This window comes from Pogoniulus pusillus, chromosome 10, assembly GCF_015220805.1.
Source record: "Pogoniulus pusillus isolate bPogPus1 chromosome 10, bPogPus1.pri, whole genome shotgun sequence".
Lineage (NCBI taxonomy): Eukaryota > Metazoa > Chordata > Aves > Piciformes > Lybiidae > Pogoniulus > Pogoniulus pusillus.
The window spans coordinates 12,837,090-12,854,792 of record NC_087273.1 but is presented as its reverse complement, the minus strand read 5'-3'; the positions used below and the strand labels follow the sequence as shown (position 1 = coordinate 12,854,792).

The 17,703-nt window shown below is 45.3% G+C and overlaps 1 long non-coding RNA gene across 1 annotated transcript in view; it reads left to right on the top strand.

Moving 5' to 3' along the window:
• LOC135178992 (uncharacterized) overlaps positions 1-16,561 on the top strand; it is a 28,330-nt gene extending 11,769 nt beyond the window's left edge. The window contains exon 2 of the long non-coding RNA XR_010303820.1: positions 16,321-16,561. This is a non-coding gene — a long non-coding RNA (uncharacterized LOC135178992). The remainder of the gene's footprint in view (positions 1-16,320) is intronic.
• Positions 16,562-17,703: the final 1,142 nt, after the last annotated feature.

Here is a 17,703-nt window from a genome sequence, read left to right as displayed (position 1 = left end):
AGGGAAGTGAAAAAGATGACTCTGTCCATGGAAAGAAAGTCCTGCTTGAGGTCAAGCTCCTTCAAACTAGTAGTGCAAAATTCAGTCCCCTTAATTCCTGCTCATTAATCTAAAATAGAATATTTCACAGAATCACAGAATTAACCAGGTTGGAAAAGACCTCTGAGATTATTGAGCCTAACCTATCACTTAACCCTCCTAATTAACTAAACCATGGCACTGAGTGCCTCATCCAGCCTCTTCTTAAACACCTCCAGGGATGGTGACTTCACCTCCCTGGGCAGCCCATCCCAATGCCAGTCACTCTTTCTGTCAAGAACTTCTTCCTCACATCCAGCCTAAACCAGCCCTGGCACAGCTTGAGACTGTCCTCCTGCCTAGAATCAGAGATTGCTTTGGATTGCAAGAGATCTTTAACGGTCATCTAGTCCAACTCTCCTGCAGTATGCACTAGAGCACGCTCGAGAGTCCAGTCTCACCTGGAATGTTTCTAGGGATGGGACATCTACCATCTCTCTGGTCAACATTTCACCATTCAATTCACCCTCAATTCAAGAGAGATGTTGAGGTGCTGGAATGTGTCCAAAGAAGGGTGACAAAGCTGGTGAGGGGCCTGGAACACAAACCCTATGAGGAGAGGCTGAGGGAGCTGGGGGTGTTTAGCCTGGAGAAGAGGAGGCTCAGGGGTGACCTCACTGCTGCCTACAACTACCTGAAGGGAGGTTGTAGTCAGGTGGGGGTTAGTCTCTTCTCCCAGGCAACCAGCAACAGGACATAGTCTCAAGTTGTGCCGGGGGAGGTATAGACTGGAAGTTAAGAGGAAGTTCTTGCCAGAGAGAGTGATTGGCATTGGAATTGTCTGCCCAGGGAAGTGGTGGAGTTACTGTCCCTGGAGGTGTTCAAGAAAAGCCTGGATGAGGCACTTAGTGCCATGGTCTAGTTGATTGGCTAGGGCTGGGTGCTAGGTTGGACTGGATGATATTGGAGGTCTCTTCCAACTTGGTTGATTCTATGATTCTCATTGCAAAAAATGTCTTCTTCATATCTAGCCCAAATTTCCCTTTTCCAGTTTAAAGCTGTTGCCCTTTGTCCTGTTGCAACAGGCCTTGCTTTAAAAAGATTGTCCCCATCATTCTTACAGGCCCCCTTTCACTGCTCACAGGCTGCTGTTTCTTTGGCCCTTACATCAGGGCCTGGTTGAAATTGATCTAGTAAACCATAATATTAGGAAAAATATCCTGTTCCATATATATTTCTCTTTAATGGCATATGATTAGGAACCAAGTAGGGGGGGAAAAAAGCTCTTGTTTCCTATCCCTTATCTGCAAAGGTCTTCACTCACAATGACCAACTTTTCCATATGGCCTCCAGCTGCTAAATTCATAACTTAAATAGAGATATAGGACATAAATAACCAGCAGGCTCACTTTCTAAAATGCAAGCCATTAATGTCTAGAATGGGTCATGGGATAAACTCTACAGGGAAACAAAAGAAAGGAAGAAATCATGCTACAATTAAAACAGCCCAGGAAATTTCAAAAGCAGGTTTAAGAAAGAGTTTCTCCTAGTATTTGTCTGCTAGTGATTTACCAGGCAGAGGATGCTGCAGGGGTTTCTGCAAGGTGGACAGGACTCCCTGCTGTCATGCCTTCAGCAGAATGAAGAACCCATTGCATACCCAGACACAGAGACAGATGAGAACCAGAGCATGCACTGCTCTCAAATTCTTGCTCAGAGTGCTCCATGCCTTGCAACATGTGCTTCAAAACCTCAAATGAAGTAGGAGCGTGGAGGCTTTGTCAGGAATGGTTTTCTCGTATCCTTTTGTCAAACCTCAATGCTTTCCAGATTTGGAAAATCCTGCACTCAGAAGACAACTCTGAAAAGGGTTAACCCTCTTAGAGGAGTGGTCTTGACACTGACCCCAGGTCCTTCTGACCCCTCCCCAGGGGGTGGGTCTGAACACTACACTCTCTCTTGCCCTGCCTCCCTGCCTGACAGCATCACACTCCTGTTCCTGCCACTCTTTGTTTTACCACGTGGCCATCAATCCACGAAGCAGACAAAACCATTGCCATCAATCTGGTTCTATTTACATGGTTTGTATCTTGGTTGGGTTTTTTTTTCCCTTCCCTATAGCTTTTGTAACTCCCCTATCTCAGATACCTTTTATTTATTGTGCTGGTTTGAGGCTAGCTAGAATGTGTTGGTGAGACAAATTAGATTACAGGCTGTGAAAAGGAAACAATGGTGATGTCTGCTGCACTCATAGGCTTGCTGAGATGTATAGGAACAAGAACATAAATATAGATAACACAGTCGCTGCCTGGGCTTTGGGCTGAGCTTCTCTCTCTCTAACCTAACCTGCCATCTGTGTGACTAATCCACCTGCTTCCTAAGCCCCCTGGCTAACCCTTAAAACCATCTTAAACATAAGGCAAGATCTTCGGCAAGGTAGAGGGGTGGGAGAAAGGCGGGAAGGTGGTTGAGAGCCACTCCTGAGGACTCAGGTTTCTGGGAGGGATGTTGTGTTTCTGTATTACCTTTTAACTTACCTATTTCTTCTATATCTGCTTGTATATTGTGCTAAGCTGTAAATACAAAGCTTCATTCCATTTCCAGTTTTTTTGGGTGAGGAGTTGGCTTTTGGTTGGTTTGTTGGCTTTTTTTCATAGAATCATATCATAGAATCAGCCAGGTTGGAAGAGACCTCCAAGATCATCCAGCCCAACCTAGCACCCAGCCCTAGCCAGTCAACTAGACCATGGCACCAAGTGCCTCATCCAGGCTTTTCTTGAACATCTCTAGGGACGGTGACTCTACCACCTTCCTGGGCAGCCCATTCCAATGTTCTCTGGATGTGTGTTCTCCTGACAATTTCTTGATCCAGAAGATATAAACATTACTTCATAGCTGACAGATCTGCACCATGATTATCTTTAAGAAGCCACCTCTCCAGTCTCACCACAGAAAAGCATGGCTGGAGAGCTGGGAGAACTTCTGATGAGAGGTCAATAGATATTTATCTTTGCTGTGACCACCACATTTATGAGTATCACAGCATGTTAGGGGTTGCTCCATAGATCATCGAGTCCAACCTGCCTGCCAGAGCCAGGACAATAGAATCTAGCTCAGGTCACACAGGAACACATCCAGATGCGTCTTGAAAGCCTCCAGAGAAGGAGACTCCACAACCTCTCTGGGCAGCCTGTTCCAGTGCTCCGTAACCCTTACAGTCAAGAATTTCTTCCTTATGTTGAGCTGGAACATCCTGTGCTGTAGTTCATACCCATTGCCCCTTGTCCCATCCCAAGGCACAACTGAGAAATGTTTGTGCCCTCCTTCTTGACCCGCAGCCCTTAGATATTCATAAACATCGATTAGATCCTCTCTAAGTCTTCTCTTCACCAGACCAAACAGTCCCAGGTCTCTCAGTCTCTCCTGACAGGGCAGTGCTTCAGCCTTTCATCATCTTCATAGCCCTGTGTTGGACTCTCTCTAGTAGATCCCTATCCCTCCTGAACTGGGGAGCCCAAAACTGAATGCAATATTCCAGGTGAGGTCTCACCAGGGCAGAGTAGAGGGGAAGGAAAACCTCTTTAGGACAAACCTGAAAAAGCCTTCCCCTCCAGTGTATCTTTCCAGAAGAGTAGCTGTGTTTTGGTCCTGGACCATGAAGATTGAAGGCAGTATAATAAGCTGGATTCTGCTACATGCTGAGCGAGACCTTCCCTGTTGAATAATTACAAGAACGTGCAAAGAAGACGTTTTTCTCAGTGAGATTAAGGGATTAGAGTCAAGGCGTGCATGGGGCAGACTTCCCTGCCACGGCAGTCAGCCGGAGTCAGTCTTGCAAAACCACAAACACAGTTGTGTCTTCACAACACTCACTGCACTCCTGTTCCTCCTGGAGTGAAACCCCTCAGGTCTGGGGCAGTTTTGGGTTGCAAAACCTGGTTTTGACTGTTGCAAAATATTCCCAGACCTTTCACTGAGGAAGCTGTCTCCCTGCTCCTCCCAGGCATGATTTGTGCTCTGTCAGCTCCAGTACGATGACAGACCACAAAAACTGCTTTGGGGCCCGAAGAGAGATTGTCCCCAGACACATATCAGACTGATGCAGGGCACCATGCACCAGCTCCAGCTTTAGAAGTGGTCAGGGTGGCAGACGTGAAATCCTCGTGTGTGCGTGTCCACACTAACACATGAGTACACGCACAGCAATGTATTGGTTCTGGCTGTTTAACTGCTAATTGGATGATTAGCAAACAACAATGCACCAAATTAATCCCTCGTGTAAGCACATTGGGGGGTTTTGTGAAGTTATACCAGTGATAATTAGGGGCCTCTCTTCATTCCTCCCAGCTTTCCTATCTGGTCAGGGAGAGGAAAGGAACCCTCAGCCTAATTAAGCCTTCCAGCTGGGAAAAGTGTGAATTTCAGAGGCTATTCTTCTCTCGAGCTTGGCTGCCTCTTCTTTAATTACTAGAAATATATTAGCTACAGTAGTTTGCTTTGTAAGGTAAACAGAAATAAAACATTGTGAAAAGCGATACAGCAGCAGAGACCGCAACTATGTCTAACTCTGCCTGTGGATTCCCATAAATGTCAATATTTTCATTAGATGACTGAAGTGGCCAGCACTGTCCCAGGAATTCATTGTTTTCCCTCTTGTTCTCTGACTGCAAGCTACCTCCTGCTGTTTCTGCATCTAGTCCAATCTGGTGGATTGCTCACAGCATCTGAAACACCCTCACATTGAGACTGGAAACCAAATTGAATGTTTCCCCCCCAGCCACAGGAAACATACATTAGCATGCCAATGGCATCCTGGCCTGCATCAGGAACAGTGTGGACAGGAGGATGAGGAAAGTTACTCTTCCCCTGTACTCAGCACTGGTCAGGCCACACCTTGAATACTGTGTCCAGTTCTGGGCCCCTCAATTCAAGAGAGATGTTGAGGTGCTGGAACGTGTCCAGAGAAGGGCAACAAAGCTGGTGAAAGGCCTGGAACACAAACCCTATGAGGAGAGGTTGAGGGAGCTGACACTGTTTAGCCTGGAGAAGAGGAGGCTCAGAGGTGACCTCACTGCTGTCTACAACTACCTGAAGGGAGGTTGTAGCCAGGTGGGGGTTGGTCTCTTCTCCCAGGCAACCAGCAACAGAACAAGGGGACACAGTCTCAAATCGTGCCGGGGGAAGTATAGGCTGGATGTTAGGAGGAAGTTCTTGCCAGAGAGAGTGATTGGCATTGGAATGGGCTGTCCAGGGAGGTGGTGGAGTCATCATCCCTGGAGGTGTTCAAGCAAAGCCTGGCTGAGGCACTTAGTGCCATGGTCTAGTTGATTGGTCAGGGCTGGGTGCTAGGTTGGAGTGGATGATCTTGGAGGTCTCTTCCAACCTGGTTGATTCTATGAAAGGATTTTTAAGCAGAATTTGTTTGTGCCACCTGGAAAGCCTTTTCACTGGCTGTGATTGATGGTGACAGCTTAAATCTGCCATGATCCTGCTCATTCCATCCAGTAGGTAATAGAGATTTGTTGGGGAGGGGAAATTAATTGACGCAAGATGATATTTTCCAAAATACTACTGTTTATTAATGTTGCTGTTCAGAACTCTCTCGACACACCTGACCACTAATTTTAATAATATTTTGGTTCTTACACAATGATGGAAACATTCTGTGGATATTATCTACATCTAGTAATAACCAGCAAAACAGAAACATTAATTGAACTGGAAGAGAAGGTCCCGCGGTCAAATGCCGCTTGCAGTCAATATGCTGCTTGCCCAGTAGCTGGGCTCAAGCTCTTTATGCTCTATGGCAGAAGGCAGTAGAGAATTACAAAGAGGCATTGCAGCATTTACTTACAGAATATTATTATTATTATTACCCACTCGTGGGGCTTAGCCACAGTCCAAACAGTGCCCAGATGCTTTCAGGGGACTCTGTCTTGTTGGATGTTGGGGCTTGAATCTTCCCAGCTTCCGGGGACAGGATGCAGACAATCTCTGACCTTGTCTCCTGGCTTCTTCTGGATGATCTGTGTATGCATCCAGGGATTCTAGGCAGGACCACCAGGTGCAGAGGCAGATGTTGTGCACTCTCAGCACGATGTCACGCTGGCCACACAGGCTGATCACATGCAGGCATCCAGGGTCTGCTTCTGGTAACTCGCAGCAGTGGAGTTTAGCAGGCAAGCAATAAGGCAGTGTGCAATAGCAGCAGGGCTGGGCACAGCAGAGAGAGCAGGCAAAGAGCAGGGAAGCAAAAGCAGGTTGTTCACCTGCCTATCTCCTTTTATCAGTGTGGGCTGAGATTAATTGCCCTTTGAATCATAGAATCAACCAGGTTGGAAGAGACCTCCAAGGTCATCCAGTCCAACCTAGCACCCAGCCCTAGCCAGTCAACTAGACCACGGCACCAAGTGCCTCATCCACTCTTTTCTTGAAGACCTCAAGGGACGGTGCCTCCACCACCTCCCCGGGCAGCCTGTTCCAATGCCTGATCATTCCTGCTGGGAAAAAATGTTTCCTGATGTCCAGTCTAAACCTACCCAGTTGCAGCTTGAGGCCATTCCCTCTTGTTCTGTCACTGTTTACCTGTGAGAAGATACCAGCAGAGGCCTCTCTACAAGGTCCTTTCAGGTAGTTGTAGACATGAGGTCTCTGCTCAGCCTCTTTTGTTTCAAACTAGCCAGCCCCAGCTCCTTTGGTCAATGTAGCATTCAGTTAGGTTGAACTGATCATCATGTAAGAGTCTGACAGACCCTAGCCTGTCATCAAGTTTCAGCTGCTGCAGGCAGTGTTGCCATGCACATCCATCCTTGTGCTGCTCTCACTTTGTCTGGGCGTGTGTGATGGAGCTGTGCAGTCGGCACCGTGCATTCATTCCTCCATGTGTATCCCAAAGGGAGTGGATGCTTGCCTTCACTATTGGCATGCATCCCAAATACACCCATTTAATTTGATAGAGGTACAGAGGAGCTTGATAGCCCCTGACATTCATTACAAATCCATTCCATTTCATATTTTCAAACCATTTAGCATTTCTGAGGCATTTTCTTTCCAAGCTCTAAGCTGCCTGCCTGTGTGCCTCTGGGGGACGCCCAGGTTTCATATCCATGTGTTCAGATGGAAACAACATATGAGCTGAAGATTCATAGTTTGGTCTAGGAGTTGCTGATTTGGCCTTGAAGATGGAGATTTTTCAACAACTGAATCTTGTTTAAACTGGTACAGGCAGCTGCTGCCCTGCCAATTTGTGACCTTATTTCCTTCTGCATATCCCTGTTGGTGTGCATGCTGCTGCCAAGGTATGTAAACCGACCTATAGGTATTCCCTTGTCTTCTAAAGTAATTCTTCAGCTGGGAGTTGCTGGGGCTTCATTAGATTGGCTTTAGAAAACTGATTATGAATGCCATCTGTTTGTGATTAGAAGTAATTTGTTGTGATTAGGTGGGGGAAATGTTGTTGGTTTGGTCCCCTATGTCTGCTGCCACACTGCAGTTGGTTTTCAAGATTTCTATCTGTCCCACCCCTTTGCCTGCTCCCAGGTCTCCTTCTCTGCTACCAGCTTCATGGGAAAGATACAGTGTCAGGGTTAGTACATCAGGCTGAATTTGTTGCTCCTGAGTATCTAATGCAAACATGGTATCTTTTGTCTGCAAAATAGCTTTCCACCCATCACAGGTGGAGAACATATCCATTTGTAGGCATCATCATCCCTTTGATGGGACCAACGCAGTGGTAAAACAGAAAGAACATATTTCCAGAAAGAAAATGTTCACAGGGTCCAGAACTTTGCACTAAAAACTCTTTCTTTTTCCCCTCTGTTACTTTTCCTCATCACAACACAAGAGCGTTTTGTTGTGTTTTGATTTGATATTCATTTTAAAAGTAGCTGGAGAGAGAGAGAGATTTGCTTGGCTTGAAGGAAGACTCCTTTCTCAACTTTCACACATAGTCAGCTTGTGCATGAGAGTTTTTTTCCTGGGCAAACTTTGGACTTAGCAAGTGTTGTTAATTACATGGTGTTTGTAAAACATTGTGATCTGCACATACTGCCGCAGCAATATGGGCAGGGACTGCATGTGCCAAGGGATTATGCACCGAAAACATATAGGTGTGTGTTTGCCTCTTATTTTCAGGTCATCAATTCTGTCAAATTGCAGAAAGAGGTGAATAAGAGCTCCAGGTTCATTATCCCATCACTATCATGAACCCTGCTTTACACATAGTCTCATGTTTCCTATTACTCAATTACTCCACTGAATACAAAAAATATTTTTCTTACTTGTCATCTTAATACAAACTTTCCCAGGAACTGCTATCATTTTTCTTCCTCTTTCTGAATATTTGCTGTTGCTATGTAGCTGAGATAAGGAAATCAAAATCAACCTGTCTGGGCAGAATATTTTATACATAGGTGAATGTACAGATGTGTATAATTTTCAGTGTGGTTTCAGTGCGCTCTTGCAGCCTAGAAAGTCAACGAGATTCCAGGGCTGCACCAAGAGAAGTGTGGCCAGCAGGGGAAGGGAAGTGATCTTCCCCCTCTACTCTGCACTGGTAAGACCCCACCTGGAGTACTGCGTCCAGTTCTGGAGCCCTGAGTCCAGTTCTGGAGTCCCTGTTTCAAGAGGGATATAGATGTGCTGGAGGGTGTCCAGAGAAGGGCCACGAGGATGATCAGAGGGCTGGAGCTGCTCTGCTATGAGGACAGACTGAGGGAGTTGAGACTGTTCATCTTGGAGAGGAGAAAGCTCCAAGGTGACCTTATTGTGACCTTTCAATATCTTAAGGGAGCCTACAAGAAAGCTGGGGAAGGACTCTCTGGGATGTCAGGTAGAGCTAGGACTAGGGGGGATGGAACAAAGCTAGAAATAGGTAGATTCAGATCAGATGTTAGGAAGAAGTTCTTCACCATGAAGCTGGTGAGAGCCTGGAGTGGGTTGCCAGGGGAGATGGTGGAAGCCCCATCCCTGGAGGTGTTTAAGGCCAGGCTGGATGAGGCTCTAGACAGCCTGATCCTAGTTCAAGGTGCCCCTGGCCATGGCAGTGGGGTTGGAATTAGATGATCCCAGTAGTCCCTTCCAACCCTGACTGATTCTATGATAATACAGAAAGAGAGATGGAGCTTACATATCCTACATACTTTTGTTACCATACACGAGTTATGCAGGCTGTGCAGTGCAGTGCTTTGAAGACAAGGCTTTGTACAACTATTTATCTGTCAGCTGGTGTTGAGTGTGCATAGAAAAAGCTTCAATCACTCCATAGCTCTACTCTAGCTTGCCACTGCTGCCATCCAGGCCAGAATTTGGCTCAATAATGGCAATTTGGTGCACAATCTTGTGAGAAGCTGAGAAGTTTTTCATATTTGTTTTACTTTGCAGTAATTCACATTAGGCTTCTGTGGTTATAGTTGCACTTGCTTTGACCAAATACTCATAACTCTACCTGTTATATTCCTATAGCTGTTGCCATTTATTATAGATTCTAAATGTGATTGTTCTCCATTGTTGGGGACAAAAAGCTCATGCACTTCTTAGTGCATTGGCTGGAGGCTGGATGAGGTGCTTAGTGCCATGGTTTAGTTAATTAGAAAGGTTAGGTGATAGCTTGGACCTAATGATCTTAGAAGTCTTTCCATATGATTCTGTGATTAGGCTTGATAGGCATCCATGCCCACCAACTGTCATTTAAAAGTGTGTGTCCCAGGCAACAAAGCAGTGTCTTTACACTCTATGCCAAACACCACTGCTAGGATCATGCAACGAAGGAGATGGGGATGGCAGGGCCCACTGGAGCCCCTGGGGTGCCCTTGCCCTCCCAGGCTCAGCTGGCAGAGCTGGAGGTCCCTGAGAAGCTGTGGGACTCTGGGAGAGGGCTCCTGCCCTGCACAGGAGCCACGGCCTGTTGGTGGATGGTGGTGACTCATTAGAGCCTGAGTGTCTGTTGTGTGGTTGCCAAGGTAACGAGATAATTGAGGTAATTACCCTCACAAACTCTCATGTTGATATTCAGCACTTAAGCCTGCCTGTCATTGGGCAACCTGAGGCATGCACGCTGTAGCTATCTCTTTGGGAAACCAGAGATGTGTTTCCAGTATAGGCAGTGCATATTTTAGCAAGAGTTTGAGGTGAGTTTTTTCCTTTTCTGTTTCACAGGGCGCAATGTTGGGTTGTTTTTTTTCCCCACTAAGTCAGTTTTCGCCTTGGGTGCCCCTCTGAGACTCGTTGCAGATAGAGCAGCTGCAGATTTGGTTCTCTCCTTGCATTTAAACAAACAATCCTGTCCTGACTGGCAAAAGCTTTGTCTCTGGTTTTTGTGGTACCTGCGTAGGCAGGGCTGTTAATGCTGCTGCGCAGAAGCTGATGCTATCAATTAGATCTGCTCCAGGAGAAAATACAGTAGAAACCTCTTTTTATTTTCTTGGTAAGAGCAAACCTGTAGATGCTTCAAAAACGTCTAAACTGGGGATCAAGATCACTTCAGCAAACAGCAGGATCTCTCCTCATCTGATTGCAGCAAGTCACCTTTCTGCTTGTGTGTGGTTGGCAAGGTTTGTTTCCCTGCATGTGTGTTAAGCTGCCGCTTGGATCACAGTTATGAGCTAGGTGGCTGGATGTCCCTGTGCTCCCTGGTCCCCACACAGTCCCACTGATAGCACCAGGAAGCATTTGCCCTGCTTTTGGTACACATTGATGGATTTGTGCTTGGTATTTAGTTGGAAATAGGAGTATTCATTTCAATCATGACCCGAGGCAAATCTGAATGTAGGCTTCCAGAAATGTTAAAATGATATAGACGAAGTTTAATGGGCCAGACTCCAAGCTCTATAAATTTAACTATTCCCATATATCCAGTGTAACTTACAAGTTGATTAAAACGTGTGTCAATTGATTCCTGCAGACTGACACTTCACGGGTGGCTTTAGGATGAGAAGCGATCTGGTTTTGCTTTATAAAGTGCCCTGTATCTCGTATGGATGCCTTGGAAGTTGTTTCAGAAAAATCTCTGAGGCTGCAGGTCTGACTGAGCTGGCAGTTTGGCTGGGAGAAAATAAACAGATTACTGTATTCCTTTTACCTCCTGAAGGTTGCAGAAAACGCAAGCAACATGTCCATGAAGAAAGGGAGTGAGAACCACCCACCCCTGTCACTTTGTAGGAAAATTAACTCCAGTCTCAGATTAAGACAAGTGCAGGAATTTTAACAAGACAGAATCATGTAACAGTTTGAGCTCCAAAGGACCTTTGAAAGTTGTCTAGTCCAACCCCCCAGCAGTGAGCAGGGGCATCTTCAAGTAGATCAGGTTGCTCAGAACCCCATCCAACCTGATCTGGAATGGTGACAGAAGAAGAGGACACAGTCTCAGACTGCACCAGGGCAAGTCTATGATGGACGTTGGGAAGAAATTCTTCATGGAAAGAGTGATTGCCCACTGGAATGGGCTGCCCGAGGAGGTGGTGGAGTCTCCATCCCTAGAGGTGTTTACAAGGAGGCTGGTTAGTGCCATGGTTTAGTTAATTAGAAGGGTTAGGAGATAGATTGGACTCAATGATCCTAGAGGTCTTTTTGAACCTGGTTGGTTTTGTGATTCTGTGATTCTGTTTCCAAGGATGATGTATTTACCATCTATCTGGGCATCCTATGCCAGTGTTTCACAAGCCTGCTTGTAAAATAGTTCTTTCCTCTACCTAGTCTGAACCTCCCCTCTTTCAGTTTAAATCCTTTATCCTTTTCCTGTTTCAACAGAATCTGATAAAAAGATATTGGTTTGTTTTTTTTTGTTTTTTTTTTCTTACAAGCCCTCTTTAAATAATGAAAATCTCCTCAGTAAAGTCTTCCTGGACACTTCTCCAGGCGGATACTTCACGGATACCAGAACAGTTCCTCACCATGCCCAATAGCAATCACCTTGGAAGAAGCTCCCACGTTAAACTTACCCCAACTACCCCTGAGCTCCCAGAAGGAGAACCCAGCTGTCATAGAATCAACCAGGTTGGAAGAGACCTCCAAGATCATCCAGGCCAACCTAGCACCCAGCCCTAGCCAGTCAACTAGACCATGGCACCGAGTGCCTCAATCCAGGCTTTTCTTGAACACCTCCAGGGACAGTGACTCCATCACCTCCCTGGGCAGCCCATTCCAATGGCAAATCACTCTCTCTGTCAAGAACTTCCTCCTAACATCCAGCCTATACTTCCCCCCGGCAGAGGGGGGCATATGCCTATGCGTATCTTACACCTTATACACATTACACGCATTTACTGATGCAATGGTGTGACCTTCTGTGAAGCTCTTATGTCACTGGCCCCCGCTGAAGAGCTTGCAGAGGAAGATTATTGCATTCTTGGCAAGACATCATGGAGCCAATCTTGATTGGTTTTGGGCCATCACTAGAAAAGCTTCATAAACTGCTCCATTGTCCCATGCCAGTAAATGTCAGTCAGATCTATCACCTTCTCCCTATTTCCACTTGCCTCTTACCTATTATCTTTAATAGCAGTTGTTAATGTTACAAGCAGATAACTGCTACACTCCAAAATAAAATGCCTATAAAGTTGATGTTGATGATAGAAGACCAAGGGAAGGTGCATGGTTTCAGCAAAAGCTTGCAGTGTGCATTTAATTAGCCTTGCAGGGAGGCTATTTCCACTCCCCTCTGGTGCCATGCAATACCCAACTGAGAGACAATCTAATTTAGGTGCTGTGTCTCCAGCAGTGGCAGGCAGGGGGTGTTTCTGAGAGACAGCAGCCAACACTGCTGTGACTATATGAGATTGTGAGGTTTAGGATTAAACTCAGCCTGCAAGTGCTGGGTTTAGATTTTATTTGGAAAATCAGTATTAACCTGGCTTTGTCACTCCGTTTTCAGTCTTTGTGTGCAAGAATGAGAAAGGCCAATGAAGTCCAAGGACTGTGATGAAAGCAAGGGCTTGCAATATGGCGTGATGTTATTTGCTGTGGAATTAGACCTAAGCAATAAAATCAGCTTCAAAAAGGGAGTTGTTATGATCTTTGGTACTGTATTTCCCTAAGAAGTAATACAAGGAGTGTGCGGGGGGTTTTATGATTGCTCTGTGAAATTCCAAGCAATGCATTCCTGGGATTTAGTTGGGAAATCAGAGGAGTGTGTACTTGCCATTTGTAAATCATATTACTTAAATTCCCCATATGTGACTCACTATCTATCTGGATAATCTAGCATGCTGGACCACTTCCAGATAACCCAGCACAAACAGAGGGTTTGGACTTTGCTTTGATTACTGAGATGCTTGAAGTGGAAGCCTAATTCCACACAATTTCTGTATTGCATGGGTTTTAGGTTTCTGATTTTAAACCTTGATTCTGGAAGGCAGTCAGATGTGTGTCCTGTTCCAAGCTCAGGAAAATCCTGCAGCATCTCATTGTATTTGTATTTAAAGTTAGCAACCTGACTAACAACTGTTGAATCGAATTGGTGAATATGGTAGGTTAACTTTACATGCATATTGGGTGAGAAAGGAGCTGGCTCAGTCTCTGGTGCCCATCCACTGAGCTGTTTCTGTTCTGCTGCACATCTTTTCAGTTCCTTGGTTTTCTCATGTGAAATGAGAAATCTGGTGGCTGAACTGGTGGGATGGTCTCCCATGTGCAAGAACTGGGGTGTTTCATCTCAGATGCACTGTCACCTCCTTAAATACAATGGGATTGCTGCAGTCTGTGGGAGCAAAACAACACGGTTGGACCAGACACTACCTTTAGCAGAAGGCTGGCAGTGGATCCTGAGCCCTGATTTAGGAAGAAGTTCTACAGTGAAAGAGTGATTTCCCATTGGAACAGGCTGCCCAGGATGGTGGTGGAGTCACCATCCCTGGAGGCATTTAAGAGGAGGCTGGATGAGGCACTTAGTGCCATGGTTTAGTTCATTAGAAGGATTAGGTGATAGGGTGGACCTGGTTAATTCTGTGATCAAAAAGTAAACACTGGGAAAAGTCCTTCAGTTTTATCTCTGGGAGTACAAGCCCAGGAGAAGGTATCTCATCCTTTTGAAACATCTGTTGCATTCTTAATCTTAGAAGACCATTTGCCACATTATTATCCATCAGTTTCACTGAACCATGTGATATTTTCCTCCCCTCCTAATTGTCCTCTTTCTTTCCTGGTAGGCCAGATAAAGACTGGATAAGGCACTTAGTGCCATGGTCTAGTTGACTGGATAGGTCTGGGTGCTAGGTTGGACTGGATGATCTTGGAGGTCTCTTCCAACCTGGTTGATTCTATGATAGGTCTCCTTCACTTGTTTCCTTTGTAGGGAGCAAATAGGAAAGTTAGCATCTCCTTAGCTTTGAGTATGTGAGTAGTCCCAATAAAGCAGATAGTACTCTCCAAGGACCAGCACCGGGGAGGTACTGGGGAACTCTCCTGACTCAGGACCTCCATCTCCACTATTTCTTTGCTGTTTCATTTACCAGAAATCTGCTGCTTTTAGTCTGGAGGTAACAAGCTTGGTTTATGGATTCTAGGCAAGTGGCAGAAAGCCTACTACAATCAAACTTCTCCACTTGAAATGATTCAGAAAACAAATCTCTGCTCAAGTCATTAGAAAATAGAGTTTGGTTTGCTTGTTGGTTTGTTATGTTGGGTTTTTTTTTTCACCTCAGGACATAATGGCAAAAACACTCAAGCTGGCTTCAGGGGTGTGTGGTTTAAGATTAGTGTATTAATCTTTATTATCTAAAATGGAAATTTTGTATTACATAAATGTTTGTATAATATAATCCCTGCCAGTGCTGGAGGTAATGGGTGTTGCCACTGTACAGCGTTTTGCATTCCTTGGTATTTATGTTATTTATGAGCATACTGGCTAAAATTTCAACCAAGCTCATAGTCATGGCATTGCAATCCTAGCCTTGGAGTTTGTACCTCCTTATCTAAATGGAGAAGATGATGGTTTCACCAGGCCTGTTGAGAGGTCTGGAACACCAGCCCTACGAGGAGAAAGCTGAGGGACCTGGAGTTGTTTAACCTGAAGAAGATGAGGTTCAGGGGTGACCTCACTGCTGTCTACAACTACCTGAAGGGAGGTTGTAGCCAGGTGGGGCTTGGCCTCTTCTGCCAGGCAACCACCAATAGAACAAGGGGACACAGTCTCAAGTTGTGCCAGGGGGAGGTGTAGGCTGGATGTTAGGAGGAAGTTCTTCCCATAGAGAGTGATTGGCATTGTAATGGGCTGCTCAGGGAGGTGGTGGAGCCCCTATCCCTGGAGGTGTTCAAGAAAAGCCTGGATGAGGCACTTAGTGCCATGGTCTAGTTGATTGGACAGGGCTGGTGCTAGGTTGGAGTGGATGATCTTGGAGGTCTCTTCCAACCTGGTTGATTCTATGATTCTGTGTTCCTGTTATGCTGAATAAAATCAGCTTTGCCATAGACACTGAAATCAGAAGTCTTAGGTGAGAAGTGAGCATAAAGCTCTGACGCAGGAGGCTGTGAAATCATTTCGTGGCTATGGTAAGCACACAGGCTCATCTTTCACAGTGCATGGACAAGTGCTGAACATATGTCTGAGAACAGAACACGTTTGTGTGGTCTGGACTTTTACAGAATTCCTTTTTGCAAGAGTCCATTGTTCAGCACTTTTCAGGCCTGGAATGAAACCTAGGAGCTTTTAAAATGCCAATTTTTGGTATGGGTGGTACCATACTCTAATGATCCAAAGACTAATAGTGCAAAATATTTGATACAGCAAATGAAGCATTTTTAGTGCTGCTTGAAATACAGTTTTATGAGCATGTGGAGAAATCCCTATTGCATCCAGCTTGTACAGTGCATAGAAACTGAAGAATATGATATTGTTGCATGTGATCACTATCAAAGGTCCAGACCAGTACATTACACTTCCCTTTCAAGGGAACATAGTCCTTTTTGCCTCTGCTCCTTGACCTGGATGGACTTTTCTGTTTTCTACTGTGCTCTGTCTCAAGGCAAACGATCCTCAGGGAAAACACAATTGAACTGGATGTAGGAACAAGTTCTACTTTACTACAAGGGTGGTGGAACACTGGAACAGGTTGCTCAGGAAGGTGGTTGAGGCCCCTTCACTGGAGATATTCAAGATGAGCCTCAATAGTATTCTGGGCAACCTGATCTAGTTGAGGATGTCCCTGTGGACTGCAGGGAGGTTGGACTGGATGACCTTTGGAGATCCCTTCCAGCCTGGACAATTCTATGAACTTCAGAAGTTTTCTTTCCCTTGCATGGAAAAGAGTTTTAGTTTGTATGAACCTGCAAAGTATTGCAGCTCCTTAATTGTTACTTCTTACTTTTCAGCCTGAGAAATACAACAAAGTTCTGTGTCTCAGAAGAACACAGTTTCTCTTGAGACTGCCAGCATCGCTTTCTAGAATCTCTGGGTTTCCCACATCTCTAGTTCCCAGTACTTTCAGCCACTTTGCTTCTTGTCCAATCTGGAAGTAGAAATTGCCAGAGGTTCATGAAAATGAAAAATGGTGAGAGAAACATATTGTAAACCAAGCTTTCAAACTCCAATAAGGGCTTAACTATGATTTCATCCAAAGTGGCTCGCGTAATTATTTCTTCTAGAGTTTAATGCTGTAAACCTGTCTTCTGCAGCACGCATCCACGTTCCCGTTGGCTGTGCCAGGAGCTCACATCCAGATTTATCACTTGAGCATGAAAACACACAATGATCCTTTAAAACGTGCCAATTGCTTGAGAGCTAAATATCGCTGCCTTGGATTAGGAGCACTCTCTGAAGTGAGCGTGGGGAAGCGTGGGGAGCACTAAAGAAATTGTATCTATTTACCTAAGACAAAACTGGCAGATTTTTAAGGCAGTCTCCTCCAGGTACTGTCAAGGAGCACTTGAGGACCTTACATCATTTGGCCCAGGAACAATATGCCATTACAGAAAGTGAAGGGCGTGCCAGAGAGAATTTCCTCTTCGTGTTGTGCTGTCACTCTGCCCCATTGCTCCAAATGTGATTCGTGTCATCACTAATAACTCCTGCACCCCACAACAGGGCTGGTTTTCCTCTTAATGCAGTGGTTAGGTAGACTGGCCAAACTACACATGGTTGTGGGTTCCAGTGGGGACATGGCTGGTCTATTTAAAAGCCTGATTTCAACTTTGCACTTGGAATCAGATGTATGAGGCAGTGATTCAAGAGACATGACTTGTCGTTGTCCTCTAGCCTAATGTAATTGAGTTTTAGCATCATTAATAAATGAACATCCTTAGTTTCTGAGAACTCAGGGAAATCAGTAATGGTGTTCTGATGGCTCCTTTCCCAGCTTGTGAAATGCATACTCATTCCTGGGGACAGATGAGTGGATACATAGGAAAGATAAGCAGATTTCTCCATTTCTGCTTCCCATACTTTAGCGTTTATCTCCTTACACACACCAAAAAGCTTATCTACCTCCCTGCTTTCAGTTAGTCTTTGGATTGTGTCCACCTCCTGAAGAGGCAGTCACCATGCCCATAGTCATCTGCACTAGCAGCACAGACCTTCAATTTTTGGAGGAACCACACCAGGAAACGGAAGCAGAAGATAATTACTGATGAGATTTGTGCAGTCAAGGAAAATTAGAAGCCCAGTTACTTTCTAGGCCTTCTTTTCTTTTTCTCTCTGGATCATGAAGTGATATCAACAATTCTTCTGAAGAAGATGATTTTCTAGAGAATAATGTG